Source organism: Lycium ferocissimum, unplaced genomic scaffold (assembly GCF_029784015.1).
Source record: "Lycium ferocissimum isolate CSIRO_LF1 unplaced genomic scaffold, AGI_CSIRO_Lferr_CH_V1 ctg4678, whole genome shotgun sequence".
Classification (NCBI taxonomy): domain Eukaryota; kingdom Viridiplantae; phylum Streptophyta; class Magnoliopsida; order Solanales; family Solanaceae; genus Lycium; species Lycium ferocissimum.
This window is the reverse complement of record NW_026725740.1, coordinates 15781-27722: the sequence shown is the minus strand read 5'-3', so window position 1 is coordinate 27722 and position 11942 is coordinate 15781. Positions and strand designations below refer to the sequence as shown.

Sequence of the window (11942 nt, the reverse complement as noted above, 5' to 3'; positions counted from 1 at the left end):
CTTCCTCCGGAGTGCTGCCGAGTCAGAGTTGTTTGTGTTATGATATCTGAGTCATGTTAGAGACTTTGCAGACAGAGTCGTGTGTATAAGGTGTCAGTTGTGAGCGGCTCTATAAGCCATTGTATTGTTATACATGATATTACTGATTTTGTACGGTTGCAAGTTTTGCTTGATTTGAAAAAGATATAAAGTATGTTCGTTTTTCGAAAATCTTCATTATGCATTTATGATCTGGTTAAGGGCCCAGTATGACTACGAGTATTATGATAGTCAGAGGGTTCGCTCGGCCCTAAGTAAGGGTCGGGTGCCTATCACACCCTATCAGATTAAGGGTGTGACAAATTGGTATCAGAGCGGTTTGTCCTAGGGGTTGTCTGCAAAGTCGTGTCCGGTAGAGTCCTGTTTATGGTGTGAAGCCGGCCACGCTTATAAACAGGAGGCTATGGGGCATCTAGGGTGGTTACTCTTCTTTCACCTCATAGATCGTGCCCTAGAGCCAAGCTATAGGAAATGAGATTTCCGGTACTAACTTTTGATTTCAGGAGAAGGGCAGCGATAGAAAAAAAGTGAGTAGCGATGTTGGAAACTATAAGGCAGGCAGGTAAGCCAAGGTATAAAAGATATATGTCAAGTAAGGTATTGGCATACGATTGAAATGCAAAGTTGAAAACTGAAAAGGAAGGTAAGCAAGAAAGTGTGACACGTGTAGCCGTGTTGAACATATGAGGTAAATCTAATATTTTCGGACTTTTATGAATATTGAGAGCCCTGTGTGGCTATGGTACGATACAATACGACATGATATGTATATATGATGATGGCCCTGTGAGGCACTGTTGGTATTTCCTGCTTGCAGGTTTTGGAATAGTAAGAAATACAGAGGAAACTCTACCGAAATTTTTCTAGAAATGGTACGAAAATGAGATGTAAGTCTGGAATATGTTTTGAAAGAGTCCTGTTAATAGTAACGATGGGAGTCGACTGAGCTACGAGTATGGCTGCCCTCTAGGAATAAGTTAACCGTGGAATTGGGGATAATAGTAAATAGGAGGCCGATGAGGATATGGTAATAAGGAATTTGGAACGGATTAGTGATGTTAAGAGATGAATTGTGACATTAAGAGATGACTTCGAAAGGACTGATAGGTTTGGATAAAGTGGTACGATTAAGACAAGAGTACGGAGGAAAAAGAATTGTGACAAATAGGAACGTACTGATAAGACCGCCGATGAGATGTGTCGTGAGGACGTTTTGGGAATATGTTAAGATTTCGACTTACTCAATATTATGTGCAGAAGGTCGTGCGGTGAGGTGGACGCGATCATACCAGCATTAAGGCACCCGATTTTATTAAAGGTTCAAGGTTAAGCGTGTTGGAGCGAGAGAAATTTTGGGATGGGTGACCCCCCTGGGAAGTTTTCTGAAAAGTCTTACAAATCCAGATGTAACAGGCAAATGAGAAGTTATACTAATCTAAGGAAAATTAAAATATGCGGAGCGGGCAGAAGCCATAAAAAGTCGCATAGAACAGGGCGGATCAGGCCGGTAAGGAGAAGGAGTTAACGAAAAGAGTAAATAAGAAGAAAGTGGGACAACAGTGTAGTAATAGGATATGACGTGTGCAACTAAGGACACGAGTACCATAAATGACGGGACTGTGAGAACTCAAGTTATAGGAAAATGGGAAACGAAGTAGAACGAATGTTAGAAAATGACTGGGATGATACAGATGAATGTGAGTGAATAGAATACGTTTTGAAAACGAGGGAAGGATTATGTAGAAGAAGTGTGTTCTGAGTGACACAAAGGTAACATAAGATCCCTCGCGTGAAAAAGAATAAGGGATAAGCCTAAGTGGAAGAAATGATAAGGGGATACCAAAGAAATACCGAGATAAGTTGAGATAAAGATAACATTTCAAGAGGACTTTGACGCTTACGTCGGAATAAAAGTCTTTGTCTAATTGATTGGAAATAAGGACATGAGGCGAAGTATAAACGGATAAGGATATAAGTACACCTAAAGGGCGAAGTGAGAGAAATGTAAGGATGAGATAGAAACGATTGATACGGTAGTGTGTTTGATATGGACGCACGGGCTACAAATGATATTTATGGAAACAAGTTAGTAAGTTCGGAAAACTAGCGACGAGTGGATAAAAGTCAGGATAATGTTGAAGGTAGTGTGAGAAGTTTTGCACAGACTTTGAATGACACGACGCCAGAAAGTGGACGGGTATGAAGAAAAAGAGTGTGACAAGAGAATGATATTGGATAGCTTAAGAGATAGTATGAAGGATGGCAAAAACTATGAAAAGGGAGCTCCCCTGAGGTGCTTATGAGACTCCGTAAGACTAGTTGAACATTCGAGGACGAATGTTCTAAAGGGGGGAAGGATGTTATATCCCGCATTTCGTACGTCGGGATATTCCGAGTTGATGGCGGGAAGTTAAGGACAAGGTTATAAATTTTTTTTAGAATGTACAAGTTGAGTATTCATCTTTTATTGGTATGAAGAATTAAGGGTAAATTTGGAATAAGGAAAAATTGGAGGCTAAGAGTTGGGGATAATAATTTCATGAAATGGCCAAAAGGCCAAGGTAGCCGTGGACCCCACCTATATTTTGGCCACTTGCTTTAAGCCATAAAAGGAGACATGTGTTCATTATATTGTGAGAGATATATATATATAGGTCAAGGGATGACCAAGTCAATAATTAGTCATCTTTTATGACTTAAGGAAATATCTAGAAAATTGGAGAAAATTGGAGAAAAAAAAGGGGAAAAGGAGGCCTATATATATATATATATATATATATATATATATATATATGTGTGTGATAATAATACAAGGCACAATTTATCATTTCCAACATAGAAAATTCAAGAAGCAAGGAGAAAGAGAGAGCAAGAGAGTATTCGGCCATGGTCATGGCTGAATAAGGTGATCATGAAGATTGTTTTCTTCAAGCTTTCATACCAAATGGAAGGTCCTCTATCATATGGAGTAGTTGTTGGAAGAAGAAAACCATTTGTTTTGCAAGGAGCAAGGCTTAGCCGAGAGAATTAGGTGGAAGAAGGTAAGGTTCAATCTCATTTTTCATATGTTATGCATGGTTTGTGTATGTTGTGAAGTGTGAAATGAATGAAAATCATGAAAATAGGGATGTTGTGTGTGTGGCCGTGTGTGTGTGGTTGGAAGTGTGTAGGTAGAATTGTGTTGGAGTAATGAATTAATTGTATTCCACATGTTTGTGTGTTGTTGTAATGTGTGAAAATGAATGAAACTCATGGAATGATGTGTGTGGAGGAATGGCCGTGATTAGGGGCTGTTTGGTATGCAAGAAATGAGTTAATGTTATCTAGCATTTTGGTCGTTGTCGTTATAAATTTTATGATGTAGAATGAAGGTTAATGATCCAAGCTAAAGTTGAAAAACCGTGTGGGCTGATTTGAAGTGAATGTGATCTAATTATGGTTTCTTGAATTTGTGAGGATAATGTTGTTAATGTGTGGTTTGTTGATATAGTTTATGAATTTGAAAGAGAGAAGTGTGTTGTTATTGTTTTCTTTGAGTTGGAGGGTTTCGGGTAAGATTGGATGTTGGTTTGGACATCTTGAATTACCTATCGATATTGTTATTATGATTGTTGGTTTAGTTGTTGTGATTTGGCCGAGTTGAATTCTCGGGGTTGTTGGATTTATAGGGGAGATGCTGCCGAAATTTACGTAGATAAAGTGACGGCTTGGAATTGGGTTCTTTAATGCTTATGGATAATGTTGGGTGTCCAATGATATTATTGTAGATCGTGAGAAGCCAAGGCGTAAGTTTGGATTAGCTTAGAGGGCGACGAGGTATGTAAAGCTCACCTTTCTTTCTTTGGTATGTCTTAGTTAAATTAAGCTATGATATGATCCCCGAGGTAATTCTACTCCTACGATCCGAGCATGTCTATGATTCTTATTCATTTCTTGATATCCGTATTCATAACGTAGTTAAATTATGGTTCTTATGCCCTTTGTATGATCAAACATGAATGTGCATAAAAGATTATGTTCGTAAAAGAGTCTGTAACTACGAACGTCCGTAACTTCCATAGGAAGGCTCGGATCGCTTCGATATGTCCGTAGAAGGTTCTGTAGCGTATGATGATCTTAGCCTCCACGGGCGGGCCCGGATTGGTTGGGTACTTGTCCGTGGGCCCGCAGGACGTTCCTTTGTATAGTTCTAGCGGCTTGTTAAAAGAACTTACTATGGTTAATAACTCGACTTCCGAATATGATTACTCACTTACCTGTTAAGTCTGAAATGAGAAATCGTATGTATATGATGTTGATCCATAACTATGATGGCTAAAATTCTGTTTAGATGTGTTCCCGAGAAATATTTGGAAGAATCTGGATTTGACCATGACTATTGGTTTGGCTTTTAAATGATAGTCCGTTTTGATTGTTTTATGGAATCTGTGTAAATGTACGAAATGAGAATTCGTATGCATATACTTTGAATACGTAACTATGATTGATAAGAATTTTATGTGATATGTCTCCGAGTAATATCCGGAAGAAATTTGATTTAACTAATGCCATTGGCTTGTAAATGATAATTCGTTTCATTATTCTGTTAAATACGTGTAAATGTTGTGAATGGCATATAGATCCCACGATTCTGCTCGTGCACACTTTTGTTACTTCCTTCGCCGAGTCCCGGGCCGGTACTATCGTGCGCACAATCTGAAGTATGATGAGCTTCCGAAGTATGATGAGCTTCCGAAGTATGATGAGCGCCTTATATGATATGATATGTTACCGAAGTATGATGAGTTTCTGATATTATGGTGTTATGATGTGTCCGGTACGCCGAACCCCTCTTGGCCGGGTATCGTGGTTATATGATATGATGTGATGATGTGTGACGGAGATGCAGGAGATATGAAACTTCCGAAGTATGATGAGTTGTGGCGCCCAAGGCAGGAGGGGCGACCACGTTAAAGATTCGCCGGGTCCTATTACGGACCGCATAGGGTATATGATATGATAATATGATGATCTGATGACTTGATGATTTGATAATGTGATGATCTGATAATATAATGAATCTATTCTGATGATACGGTAATATGACGATTCTGTTTATTCTGATGATATGATAATGTGACGATTCTGTTTAATCTGATGATATGATAATATGATGATTCTGTTTAAGGTGATATATATATATATATATGCATTCAGAAATATGATCTGTTGGTTTCGGAGCCAGTTGTGAGGACCTACCATGTCATCATGCCACATAGGTGCCACTTGGCACATATATTTGCCATGTGGAATGATTACATAAGAGGAAGAGTGGATATTATGGGAAGATTCTAGAGATATAGAGAGGTTTCCCTTGGAAGACCTTAGAATTTCATGGATTTGCATGGAAAGTCCTTGGAATACTCTAGTTGTGTAGAGATTTCTAGAATAGGGGCTTATTAGTAAATATTTAGGGACTTGTATAATAATTATTATTTACATATTAGTCCCTAGGTGAGTAGTATAAATAGAGGGGCATACATTTGTAAAAACCATCAAGCAAAATCAATCAAGTCTTCTATAATAAAAAGCTTCCTTCTAGCAAATTTCTCTTGTCTTTCTCAATTACTATTCCCTTAGCGATCTTGAGTGTAGTAAACTAGGCTGACTTGGCATAGCAAGATCGTGAGCAAGTTGTGCAAGAACGTGAGCGAGTTGTCAAGTGCCGCACGTGCGCTTAGTTGAAGACTAAGGACGTGACAACGTGGTATCAGAGCGAAGGTTACGACTGAGGGATGTCAAAGACGGAGAAATCAACGCTGCTAAAACCCAAGCCAACGTCATCCGAGGATCGCGGCAAGAAGAGTCATAACAAAAAGAGGAATGCCACCAACAAAAGCCACGAGGTGCTGCCAGAGGTTGTGCCAAATGAAGGGCTTACATCCCAAGAACCATCACCACCGAGGCGAGCGAGGATGACGTAGAGGTCCGTCGAGGACGTCTCGCTCGGTAAAGAGTGGGTTATGAAGGTTAATGTGGGGATGGACGCCATCGACATATTTGGCCAACGTTTGGGCAAGGTGGAGGGCACTCTTAGCCTTCTTGAGGGGCATACTCTTGAAGAAATTGAAAGCATCCGAAATGACTTAGAAGGGCATATGCAGGCTGAGATTGAGGTAAAACAAACCATCACTGCCTTAGAGTGCAGACTCATGGAGGCGTTGAGTACTATCGATGCCATGAAGGCAAAGATAGTGGCACTCGAAGAGCAGGTCAATGTTGGCGTGGCAAGGCGACCAACAATATGTTTTGTGACGAGGGAAGCTAAGATCGAGGCTCCCAAGCCACCAGTGTTTAAAGGGGTTAGTGATGCACAAGAGGTGGAGAACTTTCTTTGGCACTTGGAGAACTATTTCAGGAATGGCAAAGTGAGGGACGATGAGGCCAAGATCAACACCGCTGTGTTGTACCTAACAGAGACTACCATGCTTTGGTGGAGAAGAAAGGTCGGCGATGTCGACAAGAGGTCTATGCACAATCAACACGTGGGATCAGTTCAAGAATGAGTTCAAGCGACAGTTCTTACCAAGTAATGTCTTGTACGAGGCAAGGCGCAAACTTAGGGAGTTGAAGCAAACAGGGAGCATACGAGACTATGTCAAGGAGTTCACCACCCTTATGCTTCAAATTCCCAACCTCACCAATGATGACTTATTATTTCACTTTATAGACGGGTTGCAAAATTGGGCTAGCGGGGTTGCAACGCCGTCAAGTCGCAGACATATACCAAGCCATAGTGGAGGCCGAGTCTTTGATAGGCTTTAGGCATGACAAGCATGACAAAGTCCAAGGCAATGAGTGAAGGGGTAGTGATGCCAAAGGTGGGCGAGACCGTGGTGAGAGTAAGGAGTCGCAACAACCATACTGCAAGACTCAAAATGCGAACAAGTTCGACAGCAAAAAGTCAAGTGGTCGTCAGGGCTATGCCGAAAAGAAGGCACAGAATGAGAAGAAGGGATGCTACTTATGCGGAGGGCCGCACAGCTTCAAAAATTGCCCTGACCTGAAGAGCCTTAGCGCCATGGTGCGTGAAATTCATGAGCAGACGTAAACACAAAGTACGGGAATCACACAGTTGGGGTCGATTAGACTATGTAGCGCTGTCACGAAGCAAGATAGTCAAACCAATGATAATAAAAACCAGTACGTGGATCTCACCATTAATAACAAGCCCGCTCGTGCACTGGTAGACACTGGGGCGACTCATAATTTTGTGACCGAGGCCGCAGCGAAGAGACTAGAGTTGAAGCTTGATCCAATTAATGCCCTCGTTAAGACCGTGAATGCTAAGCCAAAAAATGCTCGTGGTGTAGCTAATGGCGTTAGTGTCAAATTGGGCGATTGGAAAGGTACGACAAATTTTACCGCCACTACTATGGATATTTTTGACATTGTTTTGGGGCAAGAGTTCTTTAGGCATTGTTATGTAATGATCGACCCCTACCTCAAACGTCTCTTGGTCATGGAGCGAGAAGGCTCTTGCATGGTGCCTACAGTGACTATGTCGCATGAACAGGGCCATGCACAACTTTCAGCTATGCAGCTTGTCGAGGGTCTCAAGAAAGAGGAGCCAACATTCATGGAAACCATTACAAGTTTGAAGGAAGATAATGGTACCCAAGAGACACCGCCGCCTTGGATAGATAATTTGCTCGAAGAAAACAAAGATTGTATTTCCGAAAAGCTACCTAAAGTCTTGCCTCTTAGGCGTGAGTTGGATCACAAGACTGAGTTAGAGCATGAACCGGGAAAGGGTCAAGTCATGTATCGATTACCATCACCGCCTCACACGATAGGGAGATTGAAGTTATCATTGACTACTAGGTCAGGCGGAAACAAGGGCAAAAAGGCACTGCCATGCTCCTCATATATTGGAAGGGAAAATCACCGGAAGAGGCCGCATGGGGGCGGTATGAAGACTTGTGGCAATTTAAAGACAAGATTCGAGAGTTTACACAGCAGCAGTACGCCGTGGTCGTCGCACCATCAGGTGGGGGAGAGTGTGAGGACCTACCATGTCATCATGCCACATAGGTGCCACTTGGCACATATATTTGCCATGTGGAATGATTACATAAGAGGAAGAGTGGATATTATGGGAAGATTCTAGAGATATAGGGAGGTTTCCCTTGGAAGACCCTAGAATTTCATGGATTTGCATGGAAAGTCCTTGGAATACTCTAGTTGTGTAGAGATTTCTAGAATAGGGGCTTATTAGTAAATATTTAGGGACTTGTATAATAATTATTATTTACATATTAGTCCCTAGGTGAGTAGTATAAATAGAGGGGCATACATTTGTAAAAACCATAAAGCAAAATCAATCAAGTCTTCTATAATAAAAAACTTCCTTCTAGCAAATTTCTCTTGTCTTTCTCAATTACTATTCCCTTAGCGATCTTGAGTGTAGTAAACTAGGCTGACTTGGCATAGCAAGATCGTGAGCAAGTTGTGCAAGAACGTGAGCGAGTTGTCAAGTGTCGCACATGTGCTTAGTTGAAGACTAAGGACGTGACACAGTGGTGGGGCAAACCCAATGGTGGGGCATACCCAGTGGCGAGGCACATTCCGCACTGGTTTAGGCGGGTATAGGCAAATCCCACATTGGTTTAGGCGAATCCCACATCGGTTAATGTCAGCTAGTATGCTATGATCTATTTTCCATATGTATGAGACAGAAATGTTTTTAAAAGAAAGCTAAGCATTTTGGCATTCCGATCTGTATTGGTCTTCTGTACCTCATATGTATGATTTGTCTTTCAGATACAAGCATCTTGATATTCTGGTTATTATGTCCACTGTCTGTACTCCTTATTTCGGTTATGATTTTGTTTTCTGTATCCCATGTTTTACATACTCAGTACATATTCCGTACTGACCCCCTTTCTTCGGGGACTGCGTTTCATGCGGCGCAGGTACACCCAGGTGAGCTAAAGATATTAGCAGAAATGTTCCAGCGGGATTGGCGAGCTCCACTTCCTCCGGAGTGCTACCGAGTCGAGTTGTTTGTGTTATGATATCGAGTCATGTTAGAGACTTTGCGTACGAGTCGTGTGTATAAGGTGTCGTTTGTGAGCGGCTCTATAAGTCGTTGTATTGTTATACATGATATTACAGATTTTGTACGGTTGCAAGTTTTGCTTGATTTGAAAAAGATATAAAGTATGTTCGTTTTTTGAAAATTTTCATTATGCATTTATGATCTGGTTAAGGGCCCAGTATGACTACGAGTATTATGATAGTCAGAGGGTTCGCTCGGCCCTAAGTAAGGGTCGGGTGCCCATCACACCCTATCGGATTAAGGGTGTGACAAAAACATGGCTCAAAATAGTTTGGAACTCAACCTAAACTCAAGTTCTCATTTGAACATTTTCCTCCAACTCTCTTCCTTTAATACTTTGTATAATCATCAAACAAACTCATAAACATGACATAAGGTGGAATCTCACCTCAAGAACTCAAGAACATACCAATTCCAAGATTAATTCACCTTGAAGTATTCCTGAAATCTACTACAAGAGGAAGAACTACACTTCAATAACAATCCGGAAGTATATTGGCACTTGATTCTCACTTTAAACCTTTGATGTCACTGGGGAAATGGTTGAATAAATTTGGGAGAGTTTTTAGAGGTGTCTAGGATCTGGGGAGATGATACAAATATATAAAAGGGAAGAGATACGAAACATATAAGAAGAATAGGTTGCCACCGCATTGGATTTACGGCCCGCACTTAAAATAATATAATTTTGTACGGGCCGTATATTGCACCGTACTTCTCGGATTTGTGATATGTCAGTTGCATTGGAAAGAAAACTCTCTGAACTTGAATTTACATAGGTACGCATTCCATAACTCCTCATATGCTAGAAAATATATCCCTCCAAAGTTAGACCAAAAATCCTATCCAGAACCTTCCAATACCTACTAAACATGGTCTTAAAATCTTATTTACTGAAGATAGACATATCTAATCCCATATGACCTCAAAGGTTGTCCCGCTTTTCCAATGCTATGATGACTAACACACGACAAAATCTACATACAAAAGTATGAGGTGCAACAGTATGCTTTAAGTTAGCCGTTAATGGCTGCTTTAAATAAATACTAAAACACTACTGAAAGAGAATAGATGTTTATTGATTTTATAAGGTGCTTCGGTGTTGTTTATAGCATCGGATTCCTGTTGCACCCAGGGTGAGTTTTGGGGCCTGACAAATTTCCTGAACATAGACAACGACATCAGGTTGATACTAGCACCATGATCACATAATGCATGAGCAATGAATTGCTTTCCAATAGTGATTTCGATAGTGAAACTACCCGGATCCTTCAACTTTGTAGGCAATTTATTTTGAATACGAGATGTTCACTCCTCAGTAAGTGCAACTGTGGCATACTCTGTGAAACAGCTCTTGTTTGCCATGATGTCCTTGATATACATAGCATATTTCGGAATCCCTTGTAGCTTGTCCACTAAGGGGACATTCACATGTACATGTTTTAGTAAATCAAGAAACATATTATATGTAGCCTCTTCCTTCTGCTTTGCCAACCTCTAGGGAATGGAGGCGGTAGTTTGGCAACCACTGGCTGTGCCTGCTTTACCAACGGTGTCTTCGCCACCCATTCTATCTCAATCACCTCATCTTCTACAACTATCTCTTTCTCTACTTCTACAGGAGTCACTTTCTTCAATGCTAATTCTTCTTGTTGCCTCCCATTTCTGAGAGACACAACAACACATAGTTTCAGATTTGGATCAGTGTCACTTGGAAGTCCCCCCTGTGGTCTGGTGTTCTGAGGACCAGCTATCTGACTACATGCTTCTCCATATTACGTATATTCATGTCACGCATCCGATTTTTGGCTGTTATCTCCTGTTCAAAATTCTGCTAGTTGGCCATTATCTTCTAGATATCCCCCATCATTTTGTTCATCATTTCCTCCATCATACTCACAAGTTCATGTGCAGGAGCGGGAGCCTAATTTCCTTGGGCTGACTGATAGTTCTGTTTCTGCTTGCCCTAGTTACCTCCCCAATTGAAGTTTGGATGATTCCTCCATTTGGGGTTGTACGTATTTTCGTACTGGTTATTATTACCTTGCCTCCTTCCTAAGTTTCCCACAAAGTATATAGATGTTAGATTTACAGGTCATACATCATTGGAGTGACCGTCTCCGCAGACATCACAAAAGATATTAGTTGTTGCACTGCTTGCACCTATGGTTGAGCTTGCCCAGTCGTAAACCTCTTAAATTCATTAAGCATAGCCTCAATATGTGCTGATAGTGCCGTATAATTATCAACTTTAATAACTCCAACAGTTTTCTTTGCTACACTTCCACTTGTGTCACCATGCCAATCGGGATTGCTCTGAGTGTACCTGTTTAGTAGTTTGAAAAGTTCATCCTTGTTCATATCAAGAGCTTTCCCTCCTGCAGCTATGTCTAGTGCTATCTTGTGTTGATTATACAGGCTCTTAATAAATGTATGAGCTAGACTTTCATCCGATTGATAGTGGTTAGGACAATCTCTGAGAAGACCCTTGAACCTTTCCCATGCTTGATATAGATTCTCACTATCTTTCTGCCTGAATGATATGATTTCTCTCCTGAGTCTCGTTGTCTTTCTTTGGTGGAAAGAACCTTGTCAGGAATTTTATCACCAAATCATCCCATGAGGTAATAGAGTTTGGCAAGCTCCGCCAGTAACCAATTCTTTGCATTCCTCATCAGAGAGAAGGGAAATAACATTGTTATATCTCGTATTTTATACATCGGGATAATCCGAGCTAACCATGATAAGTTAAGGACAAGACCATTCCGGGATACGAGGTAGAGACTTTTAACCTCTGATATTG

General features: G+C 40.9%; 1 non-coding gene across 1 annotated transcript; it reads left to right on the top strand.

Annotated features, from left to right (window-relative positions):
- Nucleotides 1-11594: 11594 nt before the first annotated feature.
- Nucleotides 11595-11701, top strand: LOC132044508 (small nucleolar RNA R71). The gene has a single exon (XR_009412201.1). It is a non-coding gene; the product is annotated as a small nucleolar RNA R71 (small nucleolar RNA).
- Nucleotides 11702-11942: the final 241 nt, after the last annotated feature.